Raw genomic sequence first — 12,723 nt, 5'->3', positions numbered from 1 at the left:
GTCCTGATTGCCTGTGATACTCCTCAGCCACAAAGCCACTGTCTCAGACGTCACTTCTTCTGCATGGACCCGAGCAGTGTCATCCGGTCCGGAGTATAGCCACATAGGATGATCGCGAGCCTGGAGAGGCTGGATGCATCGACTGAGGAACACTTCCAGTAGGTCCATGCCAGTGACACCCTCATTGATAAGTTGGACCACTTTCTCCACCAACATCTTCGTCTCCACGGTCTCAACAGCAGTTACTTTCAGTGGGGCAGGGGTCTAAACATGGTCGAATGAGAAGTGGGGAAGACCAGTCGACTGACCTGGAGCCGCGACATCCTGGCAGTAGAACCAGGTTGACTGCCAGCCTCTAACAGATTCAGGGAGAGTCATGGCAGGAAAATCACTTCTACGCCTCTTTTGGATACCTAGACCCCACACATCTGAATGCGTTAGTTTTTGAATCACTCGACTTTTCCTTTTTGACCGACTGGGAGAGGATGGTGAAGATATGTTTGAAAAGACCCCAGTGCAGTCGACACCCTAAGAAGTTCTCACACATCGATACGAATGGAGCCAAATACGTGATGGTGTTGGGAGAAAAATGGTGGAGTTGAGCGCCAAAGAAGTTCAGGAATCCTCGGAAGAAAGGATGCGGAGGGAGCAAAAAACCCCGGTCGACGTGAGTGGCGAGCAGTACACACTCACCCGGTTGAGGCTGCGGCTCCATCTCCCCCTTCGGCAGCCTTGCCGCTCCCTGGGCGATCAGCCCGGACTCCTCCAGCTCAGCCAGATCCTCTTGCCGGACCGAAGACCGGATCCAATTGCCCTGGATCCAGCCCAGCGGCAGCCCCGCGCGTGATGATGACCCGTGGTTCTGCTTCTTGCCTTTCGACGCCCCCGTCGCCTTCTTTGCACGCTCTAGCGCCGCTGTCTTGTCCTTCACATGGCGGCAGGGCAGCAGCATCGAGAGCGGAGGAGCTAGGCGCGGTGGAGGGGCGGAGGAAAAAGAAGGAGGAACAGGCGTGCACAGTGCAGGCGCCTCGGCCACGTCACCTTATAAAGGGTTGCTTCCGAGTGACTAACGCGTAGGGCCAGGCAATCCTGTCAAATCCCACACCAGTCACGCGCAACGTACGTGGCGAAAAAGCGGCGAGGTAATCGAGGCATCGCTGCTTATCCGGTCCGCCCGTTTCGGCGCCCTCCTTCCCGCACGCTTCCCTGAAATTTCGTATCCCGCGAAATCCGGGATACACAGCAGTCAATCGCGCCCAAGATCCCGCACTCTAATGCAACACTCGGCACATGCATGATGCCACAAGTTCAGTAGACAACTCAATAAATGGATCAAGGCGACTGAGTTGACACCCACGAAGGCGCAAAGTTCAGAAAACTCCCACGAAGGCGCAAAGTTCAGAACGAGTTGAACTTCAACCTACTTTCCACCCGAACCTTAATCCATTCGGGGTCTACTGAGGAGGATACAAACCTGGGGTAGGGTCATAGGCCTGACCTATATGTCCTACCCAAGGTCACTACCCTAGAAGATAAGAAGTCCAGGAAATAACAGAAGACCCCCAGTCGAAGATGTCGAGTGCAATCCACTCGACAGCCATGTCACTTGGGAGTCTTCCTCTCTATCGTCATTCGACCACCCAGGGAATCACTCGACCTATCGAAGACCAGGAGTCACTCAGCGTGGCGACGAGCATGCGTTCACTCTGTAGTCTTTAAGGCCATTAACATCATTTAAGACTGGCGTTACCAATAACGCCCCTACTTTCTGTACATTAAGCCCCTTGTAATGGAGGTTGGCTTTGGTCCTGGCACACTCTATATAAGCCACCCCTCCTCTGGGACAAGGGTTCGCACCCCCTGTAATATCACACACAAAATCCAATCGACCGCCTCCGGGCACCGAGACGTAGGGCTATTACTTCCACTTTGAAGGGCCTGAACTCATAAACCTCGTGTGTACACCTTCACCATAGCTGAGATCTTGCCTCTCCATACCTACCCCCCTTTCTACTGTCAGTCTTAGGACCACGACAACTGCCATTGCACTTACCGCTACGCAACATCGTCCTCTTGCAGTTGTCATGGCACATCGGAATGACATCACAGTTGCATTGCCACTACGCAGCAAAATCCTTGTTGCACGACACCACCGCAACATCATCGGTGTTGCCATGCATCATCGACGGGCAACACCGTCGGCGTTGTAGTAGTCACCACACAAAATCGTCTATGTTGTGGTCTTCATTACACGATATCATCGGCGTTGCACCGTTGTCGCAGCATGACCCCACGTTCCTTTTGTGGGGTGACACCAATGCGGTGGGGGCCTCTCGCTATGCTGCAGGGAGAGCCACCGTGTTCCATGGCTTGCTACAAATCGGTGTTTATGAACCATGCTACTGGAGTGCCGCCGGTGCTGTGAGCTCGTGCTACTGGAGCGTCCGAGATGTTGTGAGCCATTTTTGTGAGTAGCGACCACATGTGCTGCGTGATGGAGGTAGCCAATGAGGTAACTATAAGATGTATTGAGCATTAGACACACTGCCATGATAGTGCGATCCGGAGGCTTGACATACTGCAAGGGGTAGTCATCCCTGTTTCAAGCGATGACCCCGCTGCAAAGTTCACCGTCGCTGCTGCAATCCGGCGAATTGTCGCACTACAAGGGCTAGCTGTCTTTGCTACAAAGCTCACAAATACTGTTGCAGGGGTACAAGCAAGTTTGTACTTCCATTTGAAGAACCAAATGGCGCTGTTGCAGACTGTGTATGCACATGGAGTCGAGTGTCTCGATCCTGGCTTTGCCACTGTACGTATGTGTGTGTGAAAGTGCTGTTGTTTGTGGGCTGGTTTTTCCGCTGTACGTATATGTGTGTGAGCCAACAAAAATCACGTGGTACTGCAGCGGCCGCCTAGACACCTAGGGCCAGGGATCTGACGGTTAGCTTTAGCTTAATCGAACGGCTCGGCAGACTGTTTAACTTTCGCTGGAATGATCCGAATGATTCCTAGCAACCGCCTTTATTTTGTTATGTGCTGGCTGAGCACGGTTTTTTTTCCGGGAATAATACTTGTATTACTCAATTACCAGGTCCTTACAATCCTCTTGGACAAACTTCAAAACATCCTTAGGGCCCGAACCGACCCACGTAATTGTTGGACCCTCTACTCTAGCAAAACTAGCTAGTCTATCACTCGCTTTATTTTGACAACGAGAAACAAGAGTAATACAAGATTGCCTAAGACTCAACAGCAACTTAATTTTGCCAACCAGAGAAGCATAAACCGACCGATCCACCTCGCCACTGGAAATCATAGCCACCACCATACTCGAGTCCATCTCGACTTCGATTGGACGGTCAGAACGCTGAAGTGCGAAAGACAATCCTTCCATACATGCCGCCTCTAGAGCATCTCTGCACGAGAACAGGGCTCTGCAAGATGAGAAGATGACTGAATCAGCAACATCACGCAAGATCATCCCGGCACCCGCACCACCACCAGATGAGTAGGAACCATCCGTATTTAGCTTAACCCATCCTTGTTGAGGCGGCCTCCACTCAGATTCACGAACTGGAGCCTTAACAGGAGGTGTGGCAGTGAGGTCATAAGAAATACTGCACTTTCCTTTGGCTGGGTCACAGTGGGAGTTGAGCTTGATACTGAGCAGTGTATCCAAATAATTTTGCGTGTTACTTCGTTTCGAATATACTAGCTTCTCCAGAAAATTAATAATACATTGCATCTCTGAATATCACTCAGCTCACCAAGTGCATGAAGCAGCCACTCCTTCCCACTGTATTGAAACGAACTTAGAGCAGGTAGATTCCACACATCTGCCATGGACAAGTAAAGGTCGCGTCCAAACTGGCATGGCACGAACGGGTGAAAATTGCCCTCCACTTCCATGCCGCAAACAGGACACCCACTAGACGATTCCAGACCAATCTTGTGCTTAGTTTTCCACGTCGGCAAAGAATCAATCGACAGTCTCCATGCAAAATTACGCACTGTAGGGGGAACATTACAACTCCAAATGAACTGCCAGCATTTCCTGTTCTCGTCCGGAGAGGAACTACATGCCACTGCCGAGTCCTTGTGGGCTTCTTGAAACGCCACATTGTAAGCTGATTTTACCGCGAAGACTCCAAATTTACCCGGAGCCCATGCGATGACATCCTCCCCAAGTCTGGGAGATGCTCTTATCTTTATTATTTCTTCGACATCAGCTGGTATGAAGTATTGCTAGAGCAGTTCCAGGTTCCACGAACCATTGTCATTGACCAGACCGGATACAAAAAGTATGCGACACCGACCTTGTAATGACACCGGTTTGTATGAGTGAGGTCTTGGAATCCAATTGTCTCTCCATACTCTGATACTCCGTCCATTTCCAACCCTCCAAATTAAGACTTTCTTCAAGAGATCGAGCCCATGACTTATAGCTTGCCACGATGATGAAGCATTACCTGAGAAGACCGTGGCCACTAAATTACCATGAGGATAATACCTGGCCTTCAAGACTTGGGCGCACAGACTGTCCGGTCTAGATAACAATCGCCAAGCTTGTCGGGCCAACAACGCTTGATTAAACATACGAAAATCACAGAATCCAGCACCTCCTTTGTTCTTAGGCTGTAAAAGGTAATCCCATCCTCTCCAATGGACCTTTCTTTTTCGTTCTCTAGACCCCCAATAAAAATTTCTCACCATCCTTGTCAAATCATCACACACTGAATAAGGTAACTTGAACACACCCATGATATAGGTTGGCAATACTTGTGCAACTGATTTAATTAAAACCTCTCGTCATGGCTGGGCAAGGAGTCCATCCCTCCACTGCATCAAACGCTTTGTGAGACTAGTTTGTAGATTCTGAAAACGTCACTTGGACATATGCCCCTTAGGAGTTGGGAGGCCCATGTATTTTTCCTCAAAAACCAAGCTTGTTACCCCCAACACATCTCTAACTTGCTGCTGTATCATCACAGGGCATGTAGCACTAAAGAAAACAGAGCATTTGCCATAGTTCAGACTTGTCCAGTGGCCTTACCATTCAAAGCAGCCTTCACATTCTCCGCTTGGGCACTAGAGGCCTCGAAAAACAGTAAAGTATCATCGGCGAATAACAGGTGGGATATACCAGGGGCTGATCTGCATACCTTAACTGGGGTGATCTCAGCCAACCTCACTTTGTTCTTTAAAATTGCAGACAAGACATCCGCAACAAACAAGAATAAGAATGGTGAGAGAGGGTCGCCTTGCCGAAGTCCACGCGACGGTGCAAATGAATCGAAGAGGGTCCCATTTAATTTGACAGAATATCTCACCGATGTGACACACGTCATAATCCAGTCAATCCACTCTATCGTATGCTTTTGAGAAATCAAGCTTATAAGCACAAAAACTCTTTGTTGGATCCTTCTCCTGCTTGATGTAATGAATGCATTCAAAAGCCACAAGAGCATTATCCCAGATCATCCTACCAGGAATAAAGGCACTTTGTTCTGGCGAAACAAGTGTATCCAATAGTGGTAGAAGCTGGTTCACCAAGCACTTTGAAATGACTTTATAAATTACATTGCAAAGGCTAATGGTCCTGTAATCAGAGATCTTAGCAGGATTAGAAATTTTAGGAATAAGAACAATGGATGAAGAATTTACCCCCTCAGGCATTATTCTAGTCACAAAGAAATCCTTAACCGCGGCAAGCACATCCTCTTTGATAGTACTTCAATTTCGCTGAAAAACCTGGCAGGAAAACCATCCGGTCCTGGGGCCTTGAGCGGTCCCATCTGAAACAACGCATCAGAAATCTCCTTGTCCGAGAACGGGGCACATAACTTGACATTATCTTCATCCGTCACCATAGACTCCAAAAGATCAGGGACTGGTGAAGCATCAAGTGTCAGGTCTGTAGCAAAGATATCATGAAAATAGTCATTTGCAAGCTTACCCATTGCAGAAAACTCCGAGTGCACCACCCCAACACTTTCTGTAAGTTGGTGGATTTTATTCTTCGTACCTCTCCATACTGCCTTATTCTGAAAAAATTGGTGTTTCTGTCCCCCTCCTTCAACCATCAACCAAGAAATTCTAGATCTCTGAAGCCATAACATTGCCTCTTGATATAATAACTCGTTCATTTTACCTGTCACCCTACGGATGTCCTGTTGGTCCGCATTCATATGCATGAGTTCTTCCAGCTGGGACCTAGATTTGGCGAGCTCCCTAGTGACATTTCCAATTTTTTTGCTCCACGAGCCGAGTGACAACATAGTCTTTGTCAAAGCATCTCGCAACTGTCCAAGGTATTGCACCCTTCCTACAGCCATCCAAGCATTTTTTATCACCTCTGGGAGCGTGTCATCCCTATCCCAAAATAGCTCATACCTTCTAGAATTTGCTCCCGTTAGCCTCGGATCCGACGATCTCTTGAGTACAACTACCACATGATCAGAACATGGTGATGGCACATGTAAAACAGAAGAGAATGCAAACATGTTCCTCCAGGCATTGGTAGCTACAGCTCTATCAAGGTGAATACGCACATTACTTGCACCACTACGTTTGTTATCATAGGTGAAAGGCACGCCTACGAACCCAAGATCCACCAAGCCACAGATTTCCAATGCATCCCGAAAAGCTATCGTTTGAGCTTCAGCCCTTGGAATTGCTGACATATGTTCGAAGTGCCAAAGCGCCTCATTAAAATCTCCAATCACTAACCACGGCAAATCACTTACATTTTTCAGATTCTGTAATTTTGTCCACATGATATGTCTATTCTCTACTCTTGGGTCCCCATATACATAGGTGACCCTCCATTGGTCGGCGTCCTGATTAACTCGCACACGGGCGTCAATATGTCGCTCATTTTTCTCCATGATCTCAACATCATAGGATTCATGACAGAACAGGGCTAGACCACCACTCATTCCATCACTATCTGCACCACAGAAGCCATTGAGGCCTAAATGGCCCCGAATCCTCCTCATCTTCTGATTTATGCCTGGTTTCACACAGAAAGACCATAGTGGGGGAATGCGACTTACATAACGTTGCAAGTTCACGAACTGTCCGGGTATTTCCCCCTCACCGGCAGTTCCAGCTTAAGTGAATCACTGGACTTGGCGGTCCTCCGTCTCGGAGGCCGCCTCCATACTCATATCAGTATCATCTCCTTCAACACCTTCTCCCTGCCGTCTTCTTTTTACTATAGGTACCTTGCCCGGTGTACAGCTAGCTAGCCCTGTTACACCCGATGTTTCTGCAACACTCCCGTTCTCAATCAATAAAACTGTAGTAGACACTCTCCCTAATAAACAAGGCACTTCTTGTCCCCTAACATTGATGGAACCATCAGCAGTGATAAGTCTTTTCCGAGCACTCTTCCAATCATCCCCTAGAGCAGCAACCTGACCGAGAAAACTGCTTCTGTTTCCAGAGCTGGCTCTATGTGACGCCCAGATAATTAAGCTACAGTAATCCCTCTTTAATGGTGCCATGTCATTAATTTCACTGTTGCTAAATACCCCTTTGTTTCAATCCGGTTCAAATTCAATTTTCAAATTCTAAGTGAAATCCAAAAGTTCCCAAACATGAAAACTAAAATGTTGATCATGGGACAAATATTCACTTCTTAATATTGTTGGTGAACCAATTTTTTTGTAAAGTGCTTAGTGCCGTAAATAAAAGTGTGCAAAGGCAATAAAATGAAAAAAAGGAAAAGGAGAAGCCAAAAAAGGGGGGAAGAGGCCCCCCATACCTCACTGGGCCTCGGCCGAGGTAATCCCCCAGGTCGGCCCACACGCCCCCCTCCCCCTCACTACTAGGGAAAAGCCTATACACAGAATCTTACCAGCAGCGCTCCCCAAAATACCACGCCACTGCTATTTAGCAGCAGCGCGTGTAACCGAAACGCGCTGCTGACAGGAAAATAGCAGTAGCACGTCCACCACAAACCGCGCTACTGCTATAATTGCCATGACCTCGCCCCCCCCCCCCCCCGCTAGTTATAGCAGTAGCGCACTATATTGAACAGCGCTACTGCTATAGAAGTTAGCAGCAGCGCGCTTCTAGGAAAACCGCTACTGCTAAGATCAGCCCACAAGTTTAGTCCCACCCCGCTCCGTGAACAGGGTGTTTACCACCTTAAATATGTTATTTCTGAAACTACCACAACCAGTTGGTCTTCACTGAACTCTATGTGTAAAATTTGTGGCCGCAATATGAGTCCTCTCCGGTTCCTACCGGAGAGGACTCATATTGACAATTCAGTTTATACACAAAAAGATCATGATGGCCAATGTATTTTTGCATTGACGTATTTTTTGTATAGTTACACTTAGCAGTAGCGGTTTATATGCAAAGCGCTACTGCTATTCAGATTAGCTGTAGCGCGTTTTGGCAAACGTGCTACAACTATCCCTACCTTATCCCCACGCGCACGACTGGCCCTCACTCCACACTCTCAGTCTCGCCCCCGTGCCAATAACCGTCGTCGTGCGTCGCCGCCGCCGCCGCCTTCGTCCGTCCGCCGCCGAGGTACTCCCCTTCTTCCGTCCCTCCTCCCTCCTCCTCGCACATCCTCCCTCCGCCTGCGGCTGCCCCTCCCTCCACCGCCGCCGCCCTCCTCCCTCCGCCGCCGGCAGCCCTCCTCCCACCGCCCTCCTCCCTCCACCGCCGCCGCCCTCCTCCCTCCTCCGCCGGCAGCCCTCCTCCCACCGCCCTCGACCTCGCCGCCCCTAGCTACCTCTCCGTCGCCCCCACCCCCTGCCACTAGTTAGTACTAGATTTAGTAGTTGTAGATGTTAATTTAGGGTTCATAGCTAGTACTAGATGTTGCTTAGTTAGTACTAGATTTTAGTAGTAGTAGATGTTAATTACTAGTAGTGATGGTACTAGTTAACTAGGGCAGTATGATTAATAGTAGTTGTAGTTGAACTACTTTAGTTGTAGTTGAACTAGTTGAATTAATAGAACTAATGTATTTTTAGTAAGAGAATTAATATAACTAGTTGAACTACTTTATTTTTAGAAAGAACTAGTTTTTTTTCTATTTATAGAAAGTTTATATTTAGTAAGAACTAGTTGATAAACCAGTTGAACATGTCATACTTTTTGTTATTTTTTAGTTTAAGCAATTATTCGGGATGTATTAGTGATAACTTATATGGTTTCAGGTGACCACCATCGTCCCCTTCACCGACCCCCTTCGACATCCCCGCGGTCGTCCCAGTCACCGACCCCCTCCGACATCGAGGTGAGACCAGCCAAATATCCTTGTATATCTTGTGTTGTTGCTCAAATAGGATATGTGGTTGCCCAAGTGGCCATTCATGTTCAGTTTACATCTCCGAGTGGCCTATGTTTTGCCGGAGTGTTGATTAATTTCCGTTCCGGCAAATTTCAGGCGCTCGATATGTCCTTTTTTAGCAAAGGTCATGCCGGATTTTTTCGTGAATTCTGGCATGACTTGTGCTAGAATGTGTACAAGTTTAATCTTTGAATTATGAACGTAGGAAATGTCGTACTCGGACGACGACAGTCTCCTGGTGGAGTGTAGCTGGTGCCACGACGATCGAGGTATGTGCGACAGGTTCGTTCAGCTGGATGAAGATCGGCGCATCAGCATTAAGCTCGAGGAGACCTTCGATTGTGAAACGATACACAACAACGACAAGTGTTTTTTTTCGTAATTAAGCATGACTTCAACTATTTCAACGTCTAATTTTCATATTTTACAATTCGACTAGCTTATCCCATGCCATGCAAGACGCTATGTCTTGGAGAGGAGAGGATGGGTTTTGAAGACCATGAAAATTTCCAAACAAAGAAAATACACCTAAGGACCCATCATGATATGGATTTCGAAGTAAATCTGTGCAATGCTCTGAGCGTAACCCATTTTGGTTGCCAAAATTGGGAAGCACTTTGCAAACTGTATGGTTTTTATGAGGGTATGATTGTCACCATGGATCTTGGTGATCCTGACATCGAGCAAGACAATATGGACATTTGGGTCCTTGTTGATACGCTTCCGATTTTACCGCTATGTGAGTTTCTCAAACATAGTTATTAACTAATTTATATTGTTTATTTCAAAATAGTTGATAGCTTATTTCCATTGACAGCTTATTTTGATTCTTCAAAGACTGTGCGGAAGATGGTAGATAAAACCCACTACACCGATGGCACCAAATTAATGTATAAGGAGAAAAATCATCTGATCGCATTTTGTACTCTTCTTGAGAATTACAATAACTATTATCAAACTCCTCCAAATTATGGTGAATACGTGCCACTAGTGCATGTGTTGAACCACGGTAACTTCTCTGGAGATACCCTGGTAAGATTTTTTACTATTACGACATCCGTGCATCTTTTGTATACTTCTAAAACTAGTACATCATTGCTAATTACGAAGTTATTATTATGTTATTCAACAGAAACTCCTGATGGATTGTGTGCCTCATCTGATGTCTCTGCATGGTCGCCTCTCAGTTCTGAAAATACTGCCAAGTAAATCTACGGAGCTCACCTGTGCATATCGGATTTCTAAAACCCGTGAACACATGTTCATCAAAGAATGGAAGAAATGTATGGACATTCGCTAGGAGGTTCTTGGAAGTAACATTCAGCGAAAGGCAAGAATTGGAGACAGACTAATCTCCATTGTCCATAATGGAGAGTCAGGGGCTATCTTGTTTTTTGGTATTTTACCTTAGAAAATGTAGTAGGTCTTAATCGAATGTAATAGGTCCTATGAGGTACAATATGTTTATTATGTGGTAATGTGTTAGAGTTGATAATGAGGAGTACTTGTGATTACGACTAGTGAACAATTTGCTATGTGATGTCATTGATGAAAACGATGATCTTGAGGAGGTGTTATACGACAATGATGTATTATGATGATAAGTTGTTAATGATATGATGATGATGATGATATTATTATATCATTGGGTGAAAGAACCGCAGATTAGTTTCAAGTGGATGGACATCCACTTGAAACTAGTCAACGGTTCTTTCACCCCGTGATGTAATAACTCATTATGATGTAAAAACAATCTCTAAATTCCTGTTGCATGAAAACTTGTGTAAAGGTGTATGAATACAACATGAAATAAAAAAGAAATAAAATACTAAATAATAGTAGTAGCGCGGGAAAGGAGAAGCGCTACTAGTAATTACCAGTAGCGCTGTTCCGACGAAGCGCTACTACTAAGTCAATTTAGCAGTAGCGTGGATCTAGGCGCCCTATTGCTAAGCATTAGCTGTAGTGCCTTATCAGTAGCGCTCCTGCCCGCGCTACTGATAGGCCTAAAACCCGCGCTGCTGCTAGGCTTTTCCCTAGTAGTGCCTGCTTAACCACCACACCAACCGAACCCTAGCCTCATCCCACTCTCCCCCGCACGATTCCGCCCACTCCCCACTCCTCTCCCCTCCCGATCCGATCTGGATCGAGCCGAAAAAGGCGCCCCGACGCAAACTGCCGTCGCCAGAGGCGTCCCCGACTCCACGCCGGGCCGCCCCGTCACCAGACCTCCTCCCCGTCGCCGCCCGTCACTCGCTAGACCGCCTCGTTCCCGCCGATGCCGCCCTCGATCTCTTCGTCCCCAACACCGTTCGTTTCGCCCGCTACACCGCGCCCGATTTGGCCCCTGTGCCACTGCACGTTGGGCATGTCCCCTGTTTTAAATAAATAAAAAGATTAAAGAAAATTATAATTATCTAAATAATTAATTAACTTAATTAATTAGGATTAGCCTAATCGCATGTTTAGTTGAAAGCTAATTTAACTAGTCTAAGCAGTCAATGGCATGGGGGCCCCACCCCCTGTTGACCAGTCAAATGTTGACTGGTCAACTGGGACCCCCTGGCCCACTTGTCATCCTCTGTGTACAATATTGTGTACACAGAGCTGGGTACACCTAGCGTTTTAACAATTATTTTTGAACTAATAATAAATCCAGAAAATGTTTAAATATTTGAAAATTCATAGAAAATTATTCGTAACTCGGATGAAAATGTTTTCTGCATGAAAGTTGCTCGGAACGACGAGACGAATCCGGATACGCTCTCCGTTCGTTTGCCACATGCTCCTAGCATAGCAAACATGCAACCATTCCCCTTTGTTTCATATGTCCGAAAATGTTTAACCCTGGGGAAACATTTCCGGATGTTTTCCCCCTTCGCCGGTATCATGGACCACTCCGTTAGAACACCTCTAGCACCGCTTATTGTCTTGTTATGCTTATGTTTGCGTGTATTTACTATTTCTTCCCCCTCTTCTCTCTGGTAGATCCCGAGACCGCTGCTGATGTCCCCGTGAACGACTACGTCGACAACGACCCTTCTTCCCTTTCAGCGGAGCTTCCAGGCAAGCCTCCCCTTTGATCATCCCGATATCGCTCATTCCATTCTCTCATGCTTGCATTAGATTTTTCTACTGTAATTGATTGCTCTTATTCTGATGCATCGCCTGCTTTTGTACTTGTTGTTGTACCTTACCTGCTTATCCTAAACTGCTTAGTATAGGTTGGTTAGTGATCCATCCGTGACCACCACCTTGTCCTTGCTGCCCCTGCTTCTCATCGACGACTCGATCAACGTGATTGACGACCAGAGCCCGACACCTCACATCACATCATGCCCCTTTTGTTTCTCGACTCTGCAGAGTTACCATCGAGTGTCGAGGGTGGTACCTCATACATC

This window comes from Triticum aestivum, chromosome 5B (genome assembly GCF_018294505.1).
Source record: "Triticum aestivum cultivar Chinese Spring chromosome 5B, IWGSC CS RefSeq v2.1, whole genome shotgun sequence".
Classification (NCBI taxonomy): Eukaryota; Viridiplantae; Streptophyta; class Magnoliopsida; order Poales; family Poaceae; genus Triticum; species Triticum aestivum.
This window is presented reverse-complemented; position numbering follows the sequence as displayed.